At 36.5% G+C, this 20,998-nt stretch overlaps 1 long non-coding RNA gene across 1 annotated transcript in view; it reads left to right on the top strand.

Moving 5' to 3' along the window:
- The window catches only part of LOC150061367 (uncharacterized), a 105,217-nt gene extending 89,252 nt beyond the window's left edge, over nt 1-15,965 (top strand). The window contains exons 2-3 of the long non-coding RNA XR_016535813.1: nt 4,130-4,165; nt 15,848-15,965. This is a non-coding gene — a long non-coding RNA (uncharacterized LOC150061367). The remainder of the gene's footprint in view (nt 1-4,129; nt 4,166-15,847) is intronic.
- Nucleotides 15,966-20,998: the final 5,033 nt, after the last annotated feature.

Genomic DNA, 20,998 nt, shown 5'->3' on the forward strand with positions numbered 1-20,998 from the left:
TATTTATACCCTTTCACATGTCTTGGTCCCCATTACCCTCCACTCCCCATCCCCCCCCCCGTCTTGGATTTCACCCCTTCCCTATCCAATTTCAAATAACCAAATACAAATAAATCCAATATATCAGATAACAAAGTGAGATACTGTAACAATATGAGATAACCAAGGGACAGCAAAAGAGATGAGAGATAACATAGAACATTAAGGACAACAATCATTTATTATATGGCTTTTGTTTCTATATTCTGGAGGTCTTTTCAATTAGCTTCATACAATATGGCCTTATGTATCAAGGTTTTGCACTATTGCAGATCTCTGCTAATAGAGCCCAAGGTTTCTACTGATTAGGACAAATGAGGGAAACCATTGAGCCTAAGTTCCTTTGAGTCTGGCTTACTTCACTTAATATGATTTTTTCTAAGACTTTCCATTTCCTAACAAGTGGGGAGATGTCGTTCTTTCTGACAGCAGCATAGAATTCCATTGTGTACAAACACCACAACTTGTTGATCCACTCATCAACGGAGGGACATCTAGGTTGGTTCCATATTTTTGCTATGGTGAATAATGCTGCAATGAACATTGTTGTGGTAGTGGATTTAGTATGACCTAGTTTCTGGATGGTTGGATAAATGCCAAGTAGTGAAATTTCTGGGTCATAGGGGAGTTCTATGTTTAGCCTTTTGAGGCACTGCCATACTGCTTTCCATAGTGGTTGAAGGAATTTGCACTCCCATCAACAGTGTAGTAGTGATTCCTCCTGACCACATCCCTTCCAGCATCTGTTGTTATTCATTTTCCTGATCCTGGCCATTCTAACTGGAGTGAGGTGGAATCTTAGAGTTGTTTTGATTTGCATTTCTTTTATGACCAGAGATGTTGAGCATTTCTTCATGTGTCTATGTTTTTACTTTTAACTTTTGGAATATCTGTAGTCTCTTTTTCAGAGTGAATGGCTACCAGATTTAACCTCATTTTAAATGCATAGTCCATTTTAAATCCTCTATTCCAGGAACCAACCATTCTTTCCTGTCATAAATGAATATTCAGTGATATTTGTGCATTTGTGTGACTGTGTGAGTGTGTGAGTATATGTGTGTGTGCATGCACATGTATGTGCATGTGTATGTGTGTGTATGTGTGTGTTTGTGTGTGTGTATTTGAGTGTGTGTGTGTGTGTGTGTGTGTTTGTATGTGTGCACCCATGCGCACATGCGCGCATGTTGGTACTGGAGTTAGTACTTCAGACCTGGGAGCTACCCCTGAGCTCTTCTTCTACCACTTGAGCCACAGCTCCATTTTTGCCTTTTTGGTGATCAAATGGAAATAAGAATCTTCAGACTTTCCTGTCTGATCTGATGAACCACTATCCTCAGATCTCAGCCGCCTGAGTAGCAAGGATTACAGATATGAGCCATCGGTGCCTAGAACATCACTATATATTTGAACTCAGTTCCTATCTACATATGTCTCCAGCCCCCAGTAAATCCCACAATTTGTTCAAACTGGGATGAGAATTAGCACTTACTAACTTGAGAAAAATTGGTATGATTTGAAAGAAATTTTCTCCCTGAGAAAAAGAACTTCCATTTTAGTAAGGTACTATTGAAAATAAGAAGCTTACAAAACTCAAAGTAAAAAATTTATAACGTTGAATTTCAGATAAGTGATTGCTGGTAGTCTGTGCAGAAAATAAGTTGAAAATAAATTGTGAGAAAAATTATAAGGAATGAGAGGAATCTATTGATTCATGATAGAGGAAACAGCTAAAAAATATGGAGGCTTTGGGATGTCTTTGTGTATAGACATTTGGGTAAATGCCAAGTAGTGGAATTGTTGAGTCATAGGGGAGCTCTATGTTTAGTGGTTGAACAAGTTTACACTTCCACCAAAAGTGTAGTAGTGATCCGTCCTGGCCACATCCCCACCAGCATCTGTTGATATTAGATTTCTTGATAATGACCATTCTAACTAGAGTGAGGTGGAATCTCAAAGTTGCTTTGATTTGCATTTCTTTTTTCATATATATTTTATTGTAGTTAATAGAAGAGTTACATTATATTCACCAGATAGAAGGTGCATTACTAGAGAAACATTGATACCCTTTCTCATGTCTTGGTCCCTATTTCCCTTCCCCCATCCTACCCCTCATCTTGTTTTCTCCCCTTCCCGATCCTATTTCAAATAACCAAATAAGCATTTATACAGTTTATGAGATAACAAGGTGAAATACTGTAACAATATGAGATAACCAAGGGACAGCAAAAGAATTGAGAGATAACATAGTACATTAAGGACAACAATCACTCATTATATGGCTTTTGTTTCTATATCCTGGAGGTCCTTTCATTTAGCTTCATAATATATGGCCTTATGGTGTGAGCTCTTCATTTGCATTTCTTTTATGACCAGAGATGTGGAGCATTTCTTCATGTGTCTATAGGCCATTCTTATTTCTTCTTCAGAGAAGACTCTCTTTAAGTCTTTGGCCCATCTTTTAATGAGATGGTTGTTTCTTTGAAGATTTGTTTTGGACAGATTCAATTTTTTAGCTGTTGATATATTTTAGATATGAGACCTTTGCCTGTTGTACAACACTATTTATCATACCAAAGATATGGAACCAATATAGATGCCCCTTAGCAGATAATTGGATCAAGAAGATGTGATACTTATGCACAATGGAATTCTATGCTGTCATCAGAAAGAATGACATCACCCCATTTGTAAAAATAAAATAGAAAGAGTTGGAAAAAATCATATTAAGTGAAGTAAGGCAGATCCAAAGGAACATAGGCTCAATGGTTTCCCTCATTTGTAATAATTAGTACACATCCAGTACTCTCCTAGCAGAGGATTACAATAGCTTAAAACCTACTTACATAAGTTCATATAGGATGAGACTAAATGAAAGGATCTCTGGGATATGGAAACAAGAGCTTTATGTTGAGTGATTGTTGTTCTCAGTGTGCTATGTTATTTCTCTTCTCCTTTATTGCCCTTTAGTTAATCTCATATTTTTACTGTATCTGATTTTGTTACCTGGTATATTGTATGTATATTTATTTGTTTATTTGAAATAGGAAGGGGAAGGGGGAAAATAAGATGATTAGGAGGGGCTGGATGGAGGAAAATGGGGACAAAAACATGAGAAGGTATATCAATGTGTGAGAAGTAATGTACCCACTATCTGATGAATATAACTGTAACCACTCTATGTATTACCTTAACAATAAAAAAGTAAAATAAAATAAAGTAAGAGGGTGAACCAATGTAACAGTGACATTCACAGGACAATATTTTGGAAATAAACTTTTATAACTTGGGAAGGGAAAGGAGAGGGCAAGTGGGAGACAAACCTTGAAAGGAGTAAAAATGTTGTAGAAATAATATATTTGCTACCTTATAATGTAACTATAACCTCTCTATACATCACCCTGACAATAAAATAAAATGAAAAAATAAAAAAATATAAATAAAAATCAGAAAAAAATATGGCGGTGAGGTTCCAGGAGTGTAGCCTTGTGGTAGAATGCTCACCTAGCATGCACGAAGTGCTGGATTCGTTTCCTCGGTACCACATATACACAGAAAAGGCTGGAAATGGCACAGTGGCTCAATTGGCACAGCACTAACCTTGACCAAAAAGTGTCCAAGGACAATTCCTAGGCTCTGAGTTCAAGGCCCAGGACTGGCAAAAAAAATATGGAGGTGATACTCTGATAATTGGTGATGAGATAAAATGGGTACACATTGGGGAGGAGGAAATAAGAAAGGGGAAGATCTCAAGTGCTAGGAAACAGTTTCAGTTAGAACTTAGTATAACGACTCTACCCCCCCCCCTTTTTTTTTGAGATCTGGTGCTTGAACTAAGGGCCTGAGCTCTGGCCTTGGACTTTCTCAAATCTATCGCTGTACCACTTGAGCCACAGCACCACTTTCAGCTTTTTCTGTATATGTGGCACTGAGGAATCAAACCCAGGTCTTGACAAACATTCTTCCTCTAGGTCATGCTCCTGCCCCAACTACCCTAAACTCTTAATGAGAAGCACTATTGAGTAGAAGGCCAGTTCTCATCCTGCAATTTGTGCTTTTAATTTATATACTTAAAAATTCTTTTTATTTTCAGGCTGATGTACAGAGTGGTTACAGCTGCATACATAAGGTAGTGAGTACATTACTTCTCCATCATTGTTACCCCACTTTCCCTTTCTCTACCCCCATCCCAACTTGTAGTTTTCATTTCCTACATATTGTCTTGTGCTTGTTGCTGTTATATTGCTTCACCCTTCAGGTCTTTGTCTCAACATTTTGTTAATGTATATACTCGTGTGTTGAATTTATCAGTTATCTATCTATCATTTATCTATGTATCTATTCATGTATCTACATATGTATGTATATATATATTTACCTGTCAATCTACCATTTATCTATAATTGCATTGTTAGTCTGTAACAATCTTAACTATATGCCACTAAATCTGATCACCCATGATACTAAACAAATAAAATTAAGAGTTCTATTTTTTTCTCAATGCAAAGGAATAGACTGAATGAGAAAATCAGAGTACTCGTGTGGATGAACATATGGCCAGTAGTGTGAGGCATAATGCTCTCCATGTAGGACAATTTCAAAAATCCAATGGGTATTCCAGAGACAGTAGGTGGAAAATCATTATAAAGTATATTCTGTAATTGTATATTTGGGAAAAAAGATTGCTAAGTAAATGTGGGTAAAGAAAGGGAGATATTTATCTTGCAAATGTTAAATACCCTCAAAACCAGGCATGAATTACTGAAAGGAGTATGAAACATGGAAATAATTTTGTTATCATTTTCTCTGCTTTTGACAGAGTAGAAATCTAGAGAAAAATGCAATGAGATTTGTAAGTTTTTTTTTTAAAAATTGAAAGCCATAAAACCCAAACATTACCTAATAGATTATAAACTGAATTAATAGGAAGATGCAATAGATTTGGGGTTTTTATTCAGAATAGTATGAATTTTTCAGAAGTATCCACAGCTTAAAAGTGGTAAGGCTACTCCCAGCCTCTAGAGTTCTTCATCGGGAGAGTTGTTCTGCTCTGTGCTGAATAATAATACTTGAAAAATGTCTTCAGGATAAGAGCTTTTATTAGGCCATAGCTATTTAACTCTTACCTTTGCATCTTCCTCTTCAGAGAATCACGAGTACTAAGTCATCATAATGACAGATTAAGATGGCGTCTGAATCAAGGCCAGGCCACGTCTGAATGGAAATCCTAATCTCTGTGCATTCCAGCTTTTCTGTTAAATGATGAGAAAGCTATCTTAGGATGGTCCCAGTCACATAGAAAGTGGCACATCTGACTATTTTAATAGTTATTACTATATTTTTGAAACATTTTGAATATAGTGAGGGGGAAAAGATGTACTACAAGTAAATTTCCTTTAGATAAGCTTTCCAATCTGGGCTCTACCATTTACTAACTCTATCAGTGGCCTAATGTTTTCATATGTAAATTTGGAAAAAAATTCATACCATATGCTTCATAAGTCTTTTGTAAGAGTTCAGTGAAATAATAATAGAAAAATCCTTAGGCCTGTACCTAACACACAGAGTAAATGTTTGATAGATATCACCTTGATTACTAGCTGTGAAAAAGGCCATAGACAGTATGATCCAGATAGAAGAAAATGCCAAATAGGAGTAAGACACAGAGAAATCTTCAATGATGCTTGCACATTCATGGATATATACATAGGCAAAATGCCATAGACAAACAATATATGTAGTTTTTGCTAGGAGGTCATATTCAGAGTAAAAGCTAAGCATGTGCAAAATGGGACAATAGCCATAATTAGATTTTACATTGGAACTTGGATTCCAAGATGAAGACCCATGGTATCTGTAAAATTCATGGTGTTAATGTATAGGGAGGAAGAGGAAGGTAGCTTGAAGGAGGACTATGTTTTCAGTCTGCCTCAACAATGTCATTGATGGTTGAACATTCTAGCTATAGACATTTGACCTTCATCTTTGTCTTAGATTTTCATCTGTGAATATGCACAGTTTTTCCTGTGGAAAGCAAATTCAATAATTCTAATAGTCTCTTGCTATGTATTTTCCTTAGCATTTACCAAGATGCTAACCTCAAAGACTGAGAGCAGATCAATATGCTAAACAAATATCCAATATTCAGTAAAAGATGTATAATTTCACCAGTGAAAAATATTAGATATAAATAGTCAGTACACCATTGCTAAAAAATGCTCCTTTGGCATGTGAAATAATTGAGTAAAATTCTTGAAAGATGGATTTCATTCTTGATTTCCATAACTTAGACTCAATGCAACTACAAAATATTTGCATTGGAAACATTATCTAAAGTCCACCAATAGGAAGAGCACAGAACTTTACCAACATGCTTATACATTAATAACATTACTTGGCAATCTGATGTTTCAAGACCCAGGGTGAATTACTTATTAAAAACCCATATACAGCTATCTGTCTTTATCTTTCTTTCTGCATGAGCCATAATGGCTCTGATTGTTTTCAAAATTATATTTGGACAGGATATGACTGTTACATGAGACTTCTCAAACCAATATCATTTCCCTCAGTCATAAAATACATTATACTGCTGTGTGCATTGAGCCAAATCATTAATGAAGGAAGCATAACCTAACCTTTGTGTCTCCAATTTGACCAGCAGTTACACTGTAGCCAGCTAACATCTTGGAAATTGTTTAAAAAGTGAAGCTAACACGATTATGAATATTTATGGCAGAGTCACTTATTTTGTGAAAATTCATCCTGCCATCTGAACCTTTTCATTATTCTTAACTGTTTCCCAAGAGACTTAACTTCAAGGTAGAAAAAAATACTATATGAATCTTAATATTATTTGTGAAATCAAATAACTGTTTTCTTGGAGTATATCTCTTCTAATTTTTTTTTATTTAGACAACCATGGCCCGAATAGCTAGTTAAAATCTATGCAATGTAAAAATCAGGAAGTATGCTAAAATAATCTTCTTTTCAAGAACAAAATATTTGGATTGCTGTTACTCTGTGCAAGGTCCACTGAGATTTCACTTTTAGCACTGACATCAACTGTTAATGGTGGAGTGCTTTATCTGTGGTTGTATATTGCATTTTCTGGACAAGGGAAATGCAAGTATTTCAATTTACCAATGATAAGAATTTTCATGTAGATGAAAAATGAACCAGTTAATACTAGAAACTAAAAATGAATCACTCATGCCATTTACCAGTGGACTAAGCTACTAAGAGGCTGAGATCTGAGCATGACAGTTCAAAGCCAACACAGGCAGGAAAGTCTATGAGACTCTTATTTCCAATGAATCACCACACATAAAGCAAGAAGAGGAGGAAAGACTCAAGTGATGGAGTTCTAGCCTTGAGCACAAAAGCTCTGGGGCAGTAACCAGGCCCAGAGTTCAAGCCCCAGGATTTGCACAAGAATCAAAAATAATGAATGATCCAGCATTAAAAGATTAACTATATGAAGCCAAGTGCAGTGGCTCATGCCTGTAATCCTAGCTACTCAGGAGGCTGAGATCTGAGGATCAAGGATCAAAACCAGGCTGGGCACAAAAGGACCTGAGATTCTTATCTCCAATTAACCTGTGGGAAGTGGAGCTTGGCTCAAGAGTAGGAAGGTAGCCTTAAGCTGTACTGCTCAAGGACAGCATCCTGGTCTAGTTCAAACCTCACGACTCCCCCCAAAAGATTAACTATATGTTCAATTTAATTATTATTTTTACCATTATTTTTCTTAAAAAAATCTTACAAAAGCAGGAATACACTGAATGTTTTGGCCACAATCTCTTACTTAAGGAGTGCTTCTAATTTAGAAGAAAATAGGAATGGAATTAAGTTAGAAATGGCAAAAAATTCAACACATATCCTAAAAACTATGAAAAGTAAGGGGAGGGAGTGAGTTGGGAAAGGTGAATAAGAATGTTAAAATGGGTGACATTGATTAAGATGTTCTGTATGCACAAACCATTTTGTTGAAAAGCAACTCCTTTGTAAAACTTAAACATAATAAAATATTCAAAAGCAGAAGTTACCATCCAAATATTAAAAATACAGGAAAATAAAATGAGATATTGTTAGTGTATATATATTTTGCTGGTGTTGTGGCTCCTATGGCCTTTTATTACTATATTTTTCAAGGCACCCTGGAAATGTGGCTATGTACTCTATCTGGGACTTCACCTCTGGCTGCAACAGTGCCTTCTTAGCTGTGGGGTTTCAGTTGTGTTCATTTCCTTCATTTGAGATGCTTGGTTTCCCTTTAGTAAGACTATATTTGGTTTAAAGAATGATGAGAAATGGTTTAAAGAATGATGAGAAGTGGTTTAAAGAATGATGAGAAAACAAAGGAATCTTTCTCAAAGTATACAAGCCTCCTATATGCCCAGAATATATAGTTGCTAATCATCTGTTCAGAAAACAAGGGCATCAACAGATGCTTTGCTGATGAGAAAAGTACTCCACAGCACTAAGGAATCTTTCATAGAAATGTCTATATGCCTATTCTACAAAATTTGTTATTTCAGATATTTAATATCAGAGTGATTTCAGCTTTGGCATTTGTCATTCTGCCAGTTGAGCACTTTATCCAACATATGTCATTCTTTGTCACTGAGATTGTCTGAAAGTCTACAAATGTGTGCTTAGAAGCACAACCATCATTTGGAGGGTCCTTACCAATGTTTCCAAATGGGATCCTGATTCTCAGAGCCCACTCACAAAACACTCAAGCATCCATCATACAAAATTATGGAATTTATACTCTATTGACTGATTCAGTCATGAGCAAATAACACATGAGTGCAGTCCTCTCTTCTGCTGGATGAATTCCTACAATTCTGCAGCCAGGATTCATTAGGAGTAAGAAAACCGTCATGCACCATGGACTGATTGACTCCTCAGAGATGTCTGCGCCACTGTTTCAGTTTTGACCTCTATCTTTGGAGCCAATGTAAGGATTAACTATTTTTGGAAGGCTGAAAGAGAAGCAAAAGGAAGAATAAGGAGACTGATTTCCCTCGTATCATCTTCTTTATTATTTCTTTTGTTTTTTGCTTTTTGTTTTTAACAAAAGTGTATTCCTCATTCGGGTAAGGAAAGATATTCTGCACATACACAAGTAATAATGTCCCGTGATGCTCTGGCCTCCTCCGGGTGCTCTGATACTGATGAGAGCAATAAGAATGTTTAAAGATGTCTCTGTGCAAAAGTTACTGGAATCAGAGATGGTAGAGATATCCAAATCAGGATAATTCCTCTTCTATTCTGGACCTAGGATCTGGAACTGAGTCCTTAAACTGTCAGCAAAATGTGAGGCATCCTTAGAGAATGAACAAGGAAAATTTATAGCATTCAAATATTTTCAGTGTTTTTTGAAGCCAGAAATTTTTGTGCAAATGTGTTGCAGAAATGCATGCTCGTGTGTGTGTGTGTGTGTGTGTGTGTGTGTGTGTGTGTGTGTGTGTTTTGGTTGTTGTTCTGGCAGATTCATTCTGGCCCCAGTAGAGAGACAATAAGAAGACTGATGTCTTTAGCATTCAGCACTCAGTGCCAGATTCACCGAAATACCTGTGATGGGTGGCTTCACTATGGATTATGTAAACAAGCCGTTTGACACTGTTAATGTAATCTCCTGTGGGTCTTCCCCAAAGGGCTGGTAAAGTCTCTGAACATTTGAGTTATGCTTGTGGCTAATAAGAATGCAAAAGTTCCATTACTCCACTTTGTTTGGCTGTGACATGAAATCACATGGCCCTGCATAATGATAAAGTAAGCTGCAAAAAGTATCTCCAAGTGAGGCTTAAGAGTCTGCCTTAAATTGCAAATTGCAAAAAAGGAAAGAAAATGTTGAGTGGAAAGCTGAAAAGCTGCCAGTGCCAATCTATGGTTTCTAGCAGATAAGCCATTAGTCTTGGCTAGGTATATCACTTCCTACATTACCGTGAATGCAAAATATGAACTCCAAGACCTGCTCACTGCTTGTCTTCTGGCAGAGATATGCCCTTAAGAAAAAGACTTGGTAAGGTCAATGACCCAGAAAGAGATAGGACTTTTTTTGGAAGTTGCTAATCGTTTGGGATACAATGCTTTGGAGGCATAAAACTTTCTGGTTGAGTTCATTAAAGGGCAATTATTTCTCTTCTCCATATAAACCAGCAAATAGCCTACAACCAACCAATTACATTTGTTTGAAAATAATTGTGATGTTAAAATTGAACATATAACTAAATGGATCTAGTGATTAAATAGAGGGTTCTTATATAGCTAACATTGTTTCTATAGACATTTAATTGTGCTCTATCACATAAAGATATCCACTGACATGGAAATTGACATGAAAAACCAAGTTCTATACAAAATTAGAAAATGGGCTAACTGTATTGATTATTTCAGGGCAAATATATAAACACACTTCAAATTAAATCAAAGAAAGCCTGTATAATGTCAAGATTAAATCAGAAACTGAAAACATGAGTAAAAATTAAACCAATGTTTTTATGAGCATTCAGGATAAATCAGAACCCCCAGACTGAGCTTGACCTTTCAAAGACCATTTCACATTTAAACCATGTGCATTCTTTTTGTAAACTGTTACTAACCTAGTAAATTTGGACCTCACCTCTATTGACTTTAGTGAAGCATCTGTCAAATTTTCTTATGGTATCACTTTCAGCAAAGATGCAGAATGTATATGGACATTTTTATGGTTTCATAATTGGTTGAACAATAATATCCCTCAAAAGACTGTGGATCTAGCAATATAAGGTTAATGTAGACAGAGACCACACTGATGTCTCACCAAGCTCACTCCCCAAGGTACCAGGACAGGGCACTGTCTAAGGACTATGCCAGTTACCATGGTGATAAGAGAATTTACTGATCACACTTCATCAGGACTCATTGACCAGAGCAAGTCACTGATTGTCAGGTCCACAGAGGCACTGATAAACAACTGTCTATTAATCCACAGGCAGTGGACACAGTATTGCCTGGAGAAAATGACACAAATGATAGCCAACCTATATCCTGCACAGCTCTCCTTAAAAGCAAAAATAAAAGCACGTTATTAGAAGGAAGGATTGATTTCTAATTCAAGAAAGATTTTGAGATTTTACAAAACAGGGACAAAAATAGACCATAATTCAAACTAACCCTCAGGTCAAAAAATATATCTATTTACTAATTGGAAATCGGTATGAGAGAGTTCATCAGGTCAAATAGTTTCATGATGAATCTTTTAGGAACTTACAATTGCTATCACTCAAAAAACTGAACTGGAAAAAGATAAAGGTAAAGGGCTGGGAGCTTGGCCTAGTGGTAGACTGTCTGACTAGCATGCACAAAGCCATGGCTTTGAGTCTTTGGTCCCACATACACAGAAAAAGCTCAAAGTGGTGGTGTGGCTTGAAGTGGTAGAGGGCTAGCCTTGAGAAAGCCCAAAGACAGTACTCTGAGTTCAAGACCCAAGACTGGCAAAAATAAGAAAATAAAGGATAAATTTATAATTTTCCCTGTGGGAATCCCATTAAGTGAATGCAACTTTGAATAAAAACTTCAGAGATAAGTACTAAGAGGAACAGTTGGCTCTTCTGTGCAAAGATGAGAAAATTAGATCTGCTTAAACCATATTTTCTCCCCAGCTTCTCAGAGAGATAATCTGTATCTGCTCAATAACCAAATGAGAGACACTTAAATGATGGATGTTTTCAAAAGGCACTAATCACAATTTTAAGCTCTCAGGAATAAGAACAGTAGCTAAGATTTACTTGAAACCACACAAAAATGGAAATAGTCTTGATGTTTTTCTCAGATAGCATTGACATTCTGAGATAGGGCTACTCAAAAACCACTGTGGTCATCTTGTAAATGTGGCCAGGGATCACCAAGGACATTGATTACACAGGCTGCTTTGGCTCTGGAAGCACTCTGAAAGAATTCTGTAGGAACCACAATGGCTTGACGCAGACTGATGAAGGAGGTACCTGAGCAATTATCATCTTCAGTGGATCCCCACAACCTAATACAATGCCTGGCAAATAGATATTCTGCAAATGACCATAATCAATAGAATCACTATTTTATCAGTTTATTTGAGTTTATTTGTGGAGAAATGCATGGAAGGATCTTGCTTTTATGCCAGCAACTACAGTATACTAATCGTTCACCTGTATCTAATTTTCCAAGTTCTTGACCTTAGTGTGCTGTCACTTACACATCACAAAGAAAACTAAGAGTTGGGGAAATATAAATGATCTCTAGGCTACACTACTATCCGATATTGATGGTAAAATTCAAAACCCCAAGTGGACCAGGCATGGTAGAACACACCTGTATTCCTAGATACTCAGGAGGCAGAGGCAGGAAGATTGTAAATTGGAGCCTAGCCTTTCCAAAGGCTCAAAATCAAACAAGTATCTAGGGGCATTGCTCAAGTAGTAGTTACTAGCATGTATAAGGCCCTAGGTACAATCACCAGTCTCTCAAAAAGCAAAAAACAAAATCTGTTGAGTTCTAAAAGTACACGTTTCCATCATAGCCAAGTTTTAGCAGAGCTAAGTGATTCCTAAACAAGAGCATACTTACTCCCAAAGAAGTTTAGTTATACTTTCAGAAATTGTAGCTTTCTTCCCATTAGAAATGGACTTCCAAATCAAAGCCAAGAGAGACAAAAGGGCAGACACACTGATATGCTCAGATACACAGTGAGAACGAACATGGCAACGACAGCTGTTCTTGCATAACCCTCAACACACTTTTATTTACCAAATATCTCTTTTCATATCAAGTTATGAGTGCCTTGAAGGTGGGACCTCCCTTTTCTTCTATTTCATAAGACCACAGATCATAGTAAATGCCAAATAAATATGTGAATGGATGCATGGAAACAACTTGAACACAAATTTTCAAACCCCTCATGTTTAAATGGAAACTCAGTGATAGCTAATGGTTTTGACTTAGGAATGAGATGGTTTAATGATAACTCTGAGCTTTTCCACTCTTGACATCTAGAAAAGCACAAACCTTCAGAGATTTTTTTTCTGATCTCTTTGCCTGATACACTCAATCTGGACATCTATTTAAACATTGAACAAATTGCACTAAAAGGACTATTCATTTCTCTTTATTTCCCACCTGGTTGAAGTGACTTGAGAATTGGAACTATGTGTCATTATACTACTAACAATTAACATAAGACCTTATGCCTTAAAAGTACTCAACAAATATTCATTGACCTTACTTAACAACAAATTCAACTGTGGTTGGTCGAAAGTATTTAGATATTTATCCTATTGCTTCCCTGGTTAAGTGCTTTGGATGAAAGATTTCTCTGTGGGAAAGTGTTTACAGAATTGATTGGGTTTCCAACTTTTAAGAAAAAATTTAAACAGTTAGATAGGAATAAAGACAGGGTTTTTTTTTTAAATTAAAAAAACAATGAAAGCTGTATTCCAGTTGGCCTGCCTGACATGAACCATGCCCACTTCACAGACCCCTGCCTCTCTTTGAATTCAGTGTGAGTTCTTCATTTATGGAAAGATCTAGTACTCAGGATTAGCTTCATTACGCAGTTGGACTTGGGTAGGAGCGGCAGGAGATCAGGAAGGACTCTTTTAGGAATGGGCACAGAATGACATCGTGTGCAGAGATGAATTCTCCTTTAAATAAAGTCGAAGTCAGATTTTAGAATGAAATTCTGTAGTGCTGTCAAACTGTTTGAAAGTGGAGTTGGCAGATGTCCTTTCACACTGTTATTTCAGAGCACAGAGCACGTGTCCCAGAAGGGACAGCTAAGAATGTTTGTCATACTTGAACTCTTTCCAGAACCATTCAGCAGGATACTGGCAGTCCACTTTCTTGTGTTAATTATTTTCTGCCCTGATTGCCTGGCAACATGTAACATGGGAAGTATTATATTTTGCTATTTGTGAATACTTCCAGCTGAATGCAGGAAGAAAATGGAATACAAAGTCAGCTGGAGATGCAACTTAATAAGTTAGGTGTGTTGTTTTTGATTGAAAATTTGTTATGGATGATGAGGTTTGTAATCCCATGATTGTGTGTGTTCACCACAATTTCAGAGAGCTTGAGGGTATCACAGTGGGGCTTGGTGAAAAAAATATTGATCCATCTTAACTACCCTCCGAGTAGACTCTACAGACATGAATGGCTTCCTCTATAGGCAAAATGGATTTGCTGTAAGCCATATTTCATCCTTTGAGAATTTCTTTTTCCTCTTTCTTTTCTTCCCTCCCTTCCTTCCTCCCTTCCCCTCTCCTTCCTTCCTTCCTTCCTTCCTTCCTTCCTTCCTTCCTTCCTTCCTTCCTTCCTTCCTTCCTTCCTTTCTCTCTCTCTCATTCCTCCCTCCATTCCTCTTTCATTATTTTGTTTGATTTCATGTTGTTTATGACATTTTTGGAATCTAGAAATTAGAGTTCTGACACAGAAATATAAAGATGAAGGTGTGATAAGCAGAATTGTCATCGACACAGGAATAGCAATAAAAGAAAGATTTGTAAACTAGGGACAATGCAGGCACAGACAGTCTATAGTGAGGACTCACTACACCACTGCTAGACAGGTCTGTGCTAGTGGTGGTTCACTTACAGGGATTGAGCTCAGGGCTTGTTCGCTTACAGGGGTAGATCCCAGTGCTGTGGCTCATGCCTGTGGCTCAGCCTGACCAGGAAACTCTGTGAAACTATCTTCTCTAATCAATTCCCCTCAGCACCCTGAAAAAAAAGCAAGCCAGAAATATTTCTGTAACTCAAATGGTACATTGGTAGCCTTCAGTGGAAAAGTTCAAGGTTGTCATGCAGGCTCTGATTTCAAGCCCAAGACTGCCGCGTGCACGCTTCTGCGCGCGCGCGCACACACACACACACACACACACACACACACACACACACACTTTCTGTGATGGAGAACCAAAACAACATCTACTTTCCACACAGGAAAACAAGGGCAAGCCACTGACTTTTATATCCATAACTTCAATTCCCTTATTTAAAAAATGACTCTCTAAAATGAGTCTTCTAATTGATCTAATGAAAGTCATCCCAGGTTCAAAGACAGCAATAGTGCATTGTGTGCCACTGGGGAATGAGATGACCATTCAAAAGAAATCAATTCCAAAAATGAATTGGGAAATGCAATTGTTAATATGTTCAGAGATAGTCTCTCCTTTATTGATGAGTGGAAGTACTGAGCTGTCAACTCATATTTTCAAAACACTAGATAAAGATTCTGACCCTTCTTAATGATAGCATTTTACTATAATAATCAGGACTCCAAGCATTTATTTAGATTTTTAGGTTATCACTTTTCCCATTTAATTCGTGTAAAAGCAAAGACGAATATGAGGTAGTTAGGAGAATGAGGCTGAGTTAAACACTAGTTCTGACTAAACACAAAGAAAGAAACCACCAAACTACTCACACATCTTGGATCAGATCCGCTCATTTCTATCATTCTACCCATGAAAATTCCTACCTAAAAAAGCAAGACAACAAAAATGGAAAAAAAAACCCAAACATAAAATCTTGGATTGGTTTGGCCAAAAGTCCCTATGTCCTCCATTCCCCGACTCCATCATAACCATGGGAATAGTCTCCCCTTGCATTCCTGCTATGATTTCTATGCGAACCCATTACCATGGGAATAGCTTAGGAAGGGATGAAATGAGACTGAGTACAAGGCCCAACCCGGAGTATTAGAAAGTGTAAATAAGGGTGGATTCTGGGATTGTGTTGATGGTAATAGCCATATGTTGCATACCTCCTTGCTCTGTTTCTTTCAGTGTCGTATCTGCTAGCAATTGTGATTACCTGCAATCAGAGAAAGGCCCTCCCTCTCTTTCCTCACCTTCCTGGAAAGACCTAGTATTTGGAGGAATCGTCAGTGGAATTTTCACATTCATCTTGGTGTGCTGGATATTTTCTCATTTCCTGCCCTGTTATCTCCTGTCTGTTATGCACTCAGATGTGCGTCTGTCTTTTCATGGTGCTCTGTCTGTTGCTTTGATGGAGAACCAATAGAAAGCCATAGTGATTGTGATTTCCAAAGCTGGAAAAAGGAAAAGCTTAGATGTGTTTGGTGGGAAGTACAAGAGAGTTTTTATTTTCCCTTATTGGGTGACAACCTGAGTGGAACGATGCTGAGTCTTGTCTAGTGTCTTATAAAGCATCCGTGGGACAGAAAGTTCCAAAGAAATTTAAAGTTAGGTCTTTCATAGAAGCATACACACTGTTCACGGAGCATTTTTGTTTTGTTTTTGAAGCAAAGCAATGATAACATACCATGAAAAATTCACCCTCCATTCTCAGACCAAGACCGGTTATCAGGGCATTGCACTTGCTCAGTTCCAGCCCAGCTTTTTGTTGATCACTCTTGAAGGTATTTTGTGGGCTTTTAAGCCTGAACTGGCTTTGAACTAGAATCCTCCGGATCTCAGCACTTTTAAGTAGTTAGGATTACAGGAATGAGCTGGCAGGGCTCAGATTTTAAAAAAGAATATATATATGTATATATAAATATATACATATATATATATATCTGAAAAAAACCTTTTATACAAACTTTCTCAATACCTCAGGCCAATAATTCTCTATATATCTCATAGGTCATGTACAAATTTCTTCATTACAATATGACAGAGAAAAGAGGAGGTCACTGTGTCCAGGATGCCAAATGTTCCATATATTCCCAACAACTAAAGTTGTTATACATTTTTTAAAAAAATTTATTATCAGGGTGATGTATAAAGTGGTTACACTTACATTTGTAAGGTAGTGAGTACATTTCTTCTTGAACATTGTTACCCCTTCCCATGTTTTTCTTCCGCATTCCCTCTTCCCACTCCTCCAGAGTTGTAAAGTTAATTTCCAAGTTATTGTTTTGTGATATTATTTTATAAGTGGATATTAATTCTACTAAAACTATCTCATCAGGATATTTCTATACATGTATATAATATACTTTGACTAAATTCACCACCTCTATTGCACTTCAAAATGTTTAAAATAAATTAAACAAATAATATTTGGGACATGAGAAATTAACCAGTGTCAACCAGTAAGCTTTTTATCCCCCCAAGATAGCCAAACTAGTTTGTTTTTGAGCTATTTATGGCTGGTTTTATTGCAATGTGAGTCTTAAACACAATCATAGTATCTGTTAGCCTAAAATATTTAACATTTGATCCTTACAGAAAAAAAGTTTGCTTATTCTGGCCTAAATGTGGAAACACTGCTATTCTGTAGTATGCATGCAGTGTGCAATAAACATTCAGATATTATTTCCTAATATACATTACAGTGTATTGACTTGTATTTCTTTCTTGCCTCTCTCCTTCCCTCCATTGTTCTTTTCCTCCCTCTTCCCCCTCTTCTTCCCTTTTCTCTCTCTCCCTCTCTCCTTTCCTTCCTCTTTGCCTTTTTCCTTTACTTACAATAGCTTTCATCATTCATTGTGAATGTGTTCATCTAATTTTTTTTTCTAATTCAGGGAAAAGAATTGATTTTCAAATGCGTAAGTCAAATCAGTATCTTTTAAAGATTCGATTATAAAGTGTATTTTAATATGTCCTAATAATAGGTGAAACAAAAAAGACATTTTTTTATTTCTTTCAATGAAATGTCAAACATGGCTGTTTTATTTGCTTTAGGTAAATTGTGCTGGAGAAACCATGACTTACTGACAAACTCATTTAAAAATACTGGCTTGTGGACCAGGAGTATATTAAAATATACATTTTAATGTAACTGTAATTTCAATATTAACCATAGACAATGATTGCTTTTGTGATGTGATGTTTCATATATTTTGTATTATATGCTTAAAATATATTCATACAATTTCAATGTTTATACAAGTATATAATATAAATTTGAATGTTTTGCATAAACTTAAAATATTTTATACAATTTATATAATTTGCCTTTATGCAATTTTTCTTCTTTTTGAATAATGAAATGAGAGTGGGTTTCAGGTTACTATCTGCAATGGCTTTAACAAAAACAGCACATCTTATGTGCACATATTCTTTCTATAAAGGAAAGCAAACTGAATGATTATAACATGTTTTTATTTTGAATCTGGACTCTAATGTAACATATATCTGGATAGTATAAAATAATTTTGTTTTATAACCAATGAACTTCAGTGATCATAAACATTCTTTGCTTTGATTTGATCTTTTTGTTTTTAATGAGGCAGTATCTAACCATGTAGTTCAAGATGCCTTCAAACTCATGATTTCCCGTCTCATCCTCCTGAGAGCCAGGATTACAGGCATGTGATGCCATGCTTAGCTTGACTGTAAACCACTTGAACCTGTGCATGGATCACCTGTAATTTCTCATTCCAGGACTTAGGTGAGTAGATTCAATGAGGGTTAGGTTAATGAAGGAATGAGTAGATGAAATAATTATCTCTAACCTGAAATGCTGCGTAATTACTCAGCACCAATATCTTCACAACGTTCATCCATGAGAAGTCTTAGTTCTGAAAGTCCCACTCATTGCAGAGTCGTTAGGGCCGTGGTGTCTCATCTGTGTTAAAAAAATTGCTTCATTCAGTGGATGCTACTATGATCCAGAAGTAGGAAAAATGTGTCCTACCAGTTTGATAGAAGGGACAACATGGTTAAGCTCGTGCTCTGTGTTTTCTATGGCAGAGCGACTTACACATTTTGAATCTGGGCCCCAGTAGCTCATACCTGTAATTAACCAATGGAAAGCTAGAAGTGGAGTTGTGTCTCATGGGGAAGAGCATTAAATGTGAGTGAAAAAGTTGAGATAGCTCCCGGGACCTAAGTTTACACCCCAGGACTGGAGCCAATAAAGCAAAACGAAACTTGAAAACAAAGAAATGAAACATTTTGAGACTGTAACTCATTCAAACATTTATTTCTTTTTTATTGTAATTAATAGAAGGGTTACATTATATTCACTAAATAGAAGGTGCATTACTTCACAAACATTGATACCTTTCTCATGACATGGTCCCCATTTCCCTCCTTCCCTATCCAATTTCAAATAACCAATTAAGCACATATAAAATATATCAGATAACAAGGTGAAATATTGTAACAATATTAGATAACCAAGGGAGAGAGAAAGAGATGAGAGATAATATAGTACATTAAGGAAAACAATCACTCATTCTATAATTTTTGTTTCCTTATCCTGGAGGTCCTTACATTTAGTGTCATACTATTTGGCCTTATGTCTGTAGATTTTGTTCTACTGTAAATCTCTGCTAGGAAAGCCCAAGTTAAACATTTATTTCGTTTGCCAGTCCTGGGTTTGAGCTCAGGGCTTGAGAACTGTCCTTGGACTTTCTTAGGGCTAGAGCTTTACAACTTGAGCTTCAGCACAACTTCCAGCATTTTTCTATGTGTGTGGTATGGAGGAATCGAACCCAGGACTTCATGCTTGTTAGGCAAGCACTCTACCACTAGGTCAAACTGCCAGCCCCTCGTTCAAACATTTTAAGAACATACTTTTGTAGACAGATACATGAATAAATGAGTAGATGTCGATTGATGAGGAAAAATATGTAAGTGGCTAAATACATTTAGGCAAGTATAAATAACATTGCTTAATTTTGATCCTTTTAAATACTTTCCCTCAAGTACATACATAGAATAGGAAAGATTTTTATATATGTTCCTGTCTTATATAAAACAATTGTAAACATTCTTTATATGGATGATGTTATATATAAACTACTTTACAATGTAGAAAATCCCAATATACTGAAAGCTAATGAAAAGTGAGGTATTTGACACATTGTGAGTGGTTTCAAGTTCATGACAAAACCTAAGGGACAGTATCTAGGCCTTGAGTTCAAACCCCAATACTGGCACAAAAGAAATGCTTGGAGAATTTATATAAGTATAAATATAATTTTATACTGTAGTATTATTCATTTTAATAGATTGTCATGTACTTTTGTGGTACATGTGCAGGTGGTGGGGGTTTTCAGCTTGTATGTGTTTCCTTCCTCAAAATAGTCTCTGAAGAACTAGTAGGAGAGGTCAAAGCTGAATAGACACTAGTAGCCTGCCTTTAAAATTGTTTATCAACTCATCCTTGACACTATGACTCTCCCTCCAGAATAATTTTATTTCTTGTTTAGAACATAACCTAGAGGACAAGAGTGACAGTCTTTTCTCAGCAATTGTACAGTCACATGTGTTTACCTAGGTATCTACTCTGTTATGCCTTGAAAGTATCAGGCTATACTTTCAAAGAGCACAAACTTATCTCTGTTCTTTGTACCCACCCAAGCATTGGCTATGTTCTCATTAATTGTGAGGGTTGGAACTTACTCCAGAAAACCGAATACTTTGGTAATGTGTTTCCTATGTTGATTTTAGACACTATTAAAATCTATTAGATGGGCAGTATCTATTGGATGTAGAGTATGGTGAGGATGGAGAATACTTTTTCAGGAATGCTTCAATAGCAGGGTTGATAACTTAGTTCTATGTAAAAACATCTTTATAAAGGCAGAAATCACAAATACAAAGTCTTACTAGCGTTCCAGAAATGCTTGCACTCTATAATTAGAATGATTTTCTTGTGTTAAAGTGCTAATTACATCAGAGTTAGGATAGGAAGATTAACTTTAGAAGAAAAGCATGTTCATTTTTTATTCATTCTAAAAATTTACTTGCTATCTACTTATCTGTTTTGCATTCCGTACTTGGCACTGGAGGGAAAAAGAGGGCAATGCAGAGAAACAAATCTCAGAGGTTTTTCTTTTCTTTCTTCCCCTCTCTTTTTATATCCTGTTCTTTTCTTCAAACTCTCAAGTTCGTTAATACAATGCCCCTACTATGTTTTCTCTGCCACGTAAGTTCAAAATGAAAGCACTAAGGGGGAATTATGACCTATTCTAGATGCTTGAAAAGATCCTGACATGCCATCTTCACCTTTTTGTA

This window comes from Megascapheus bottae, chromosome 6, assembly GCF_031878675.1.
Source record: "Megascapheus bottae isolate mThoBot1 chromosome 6, mThoBot2.hap1, whole genome shotgun sequence".
NCBI classification, from domain to species: domain Eukaryota; kingdom Metazoa; phylum Chordata; class Mammalia; order Rodentia; family Geomyidae; genus Megascapheus; species Megascapheus bottae.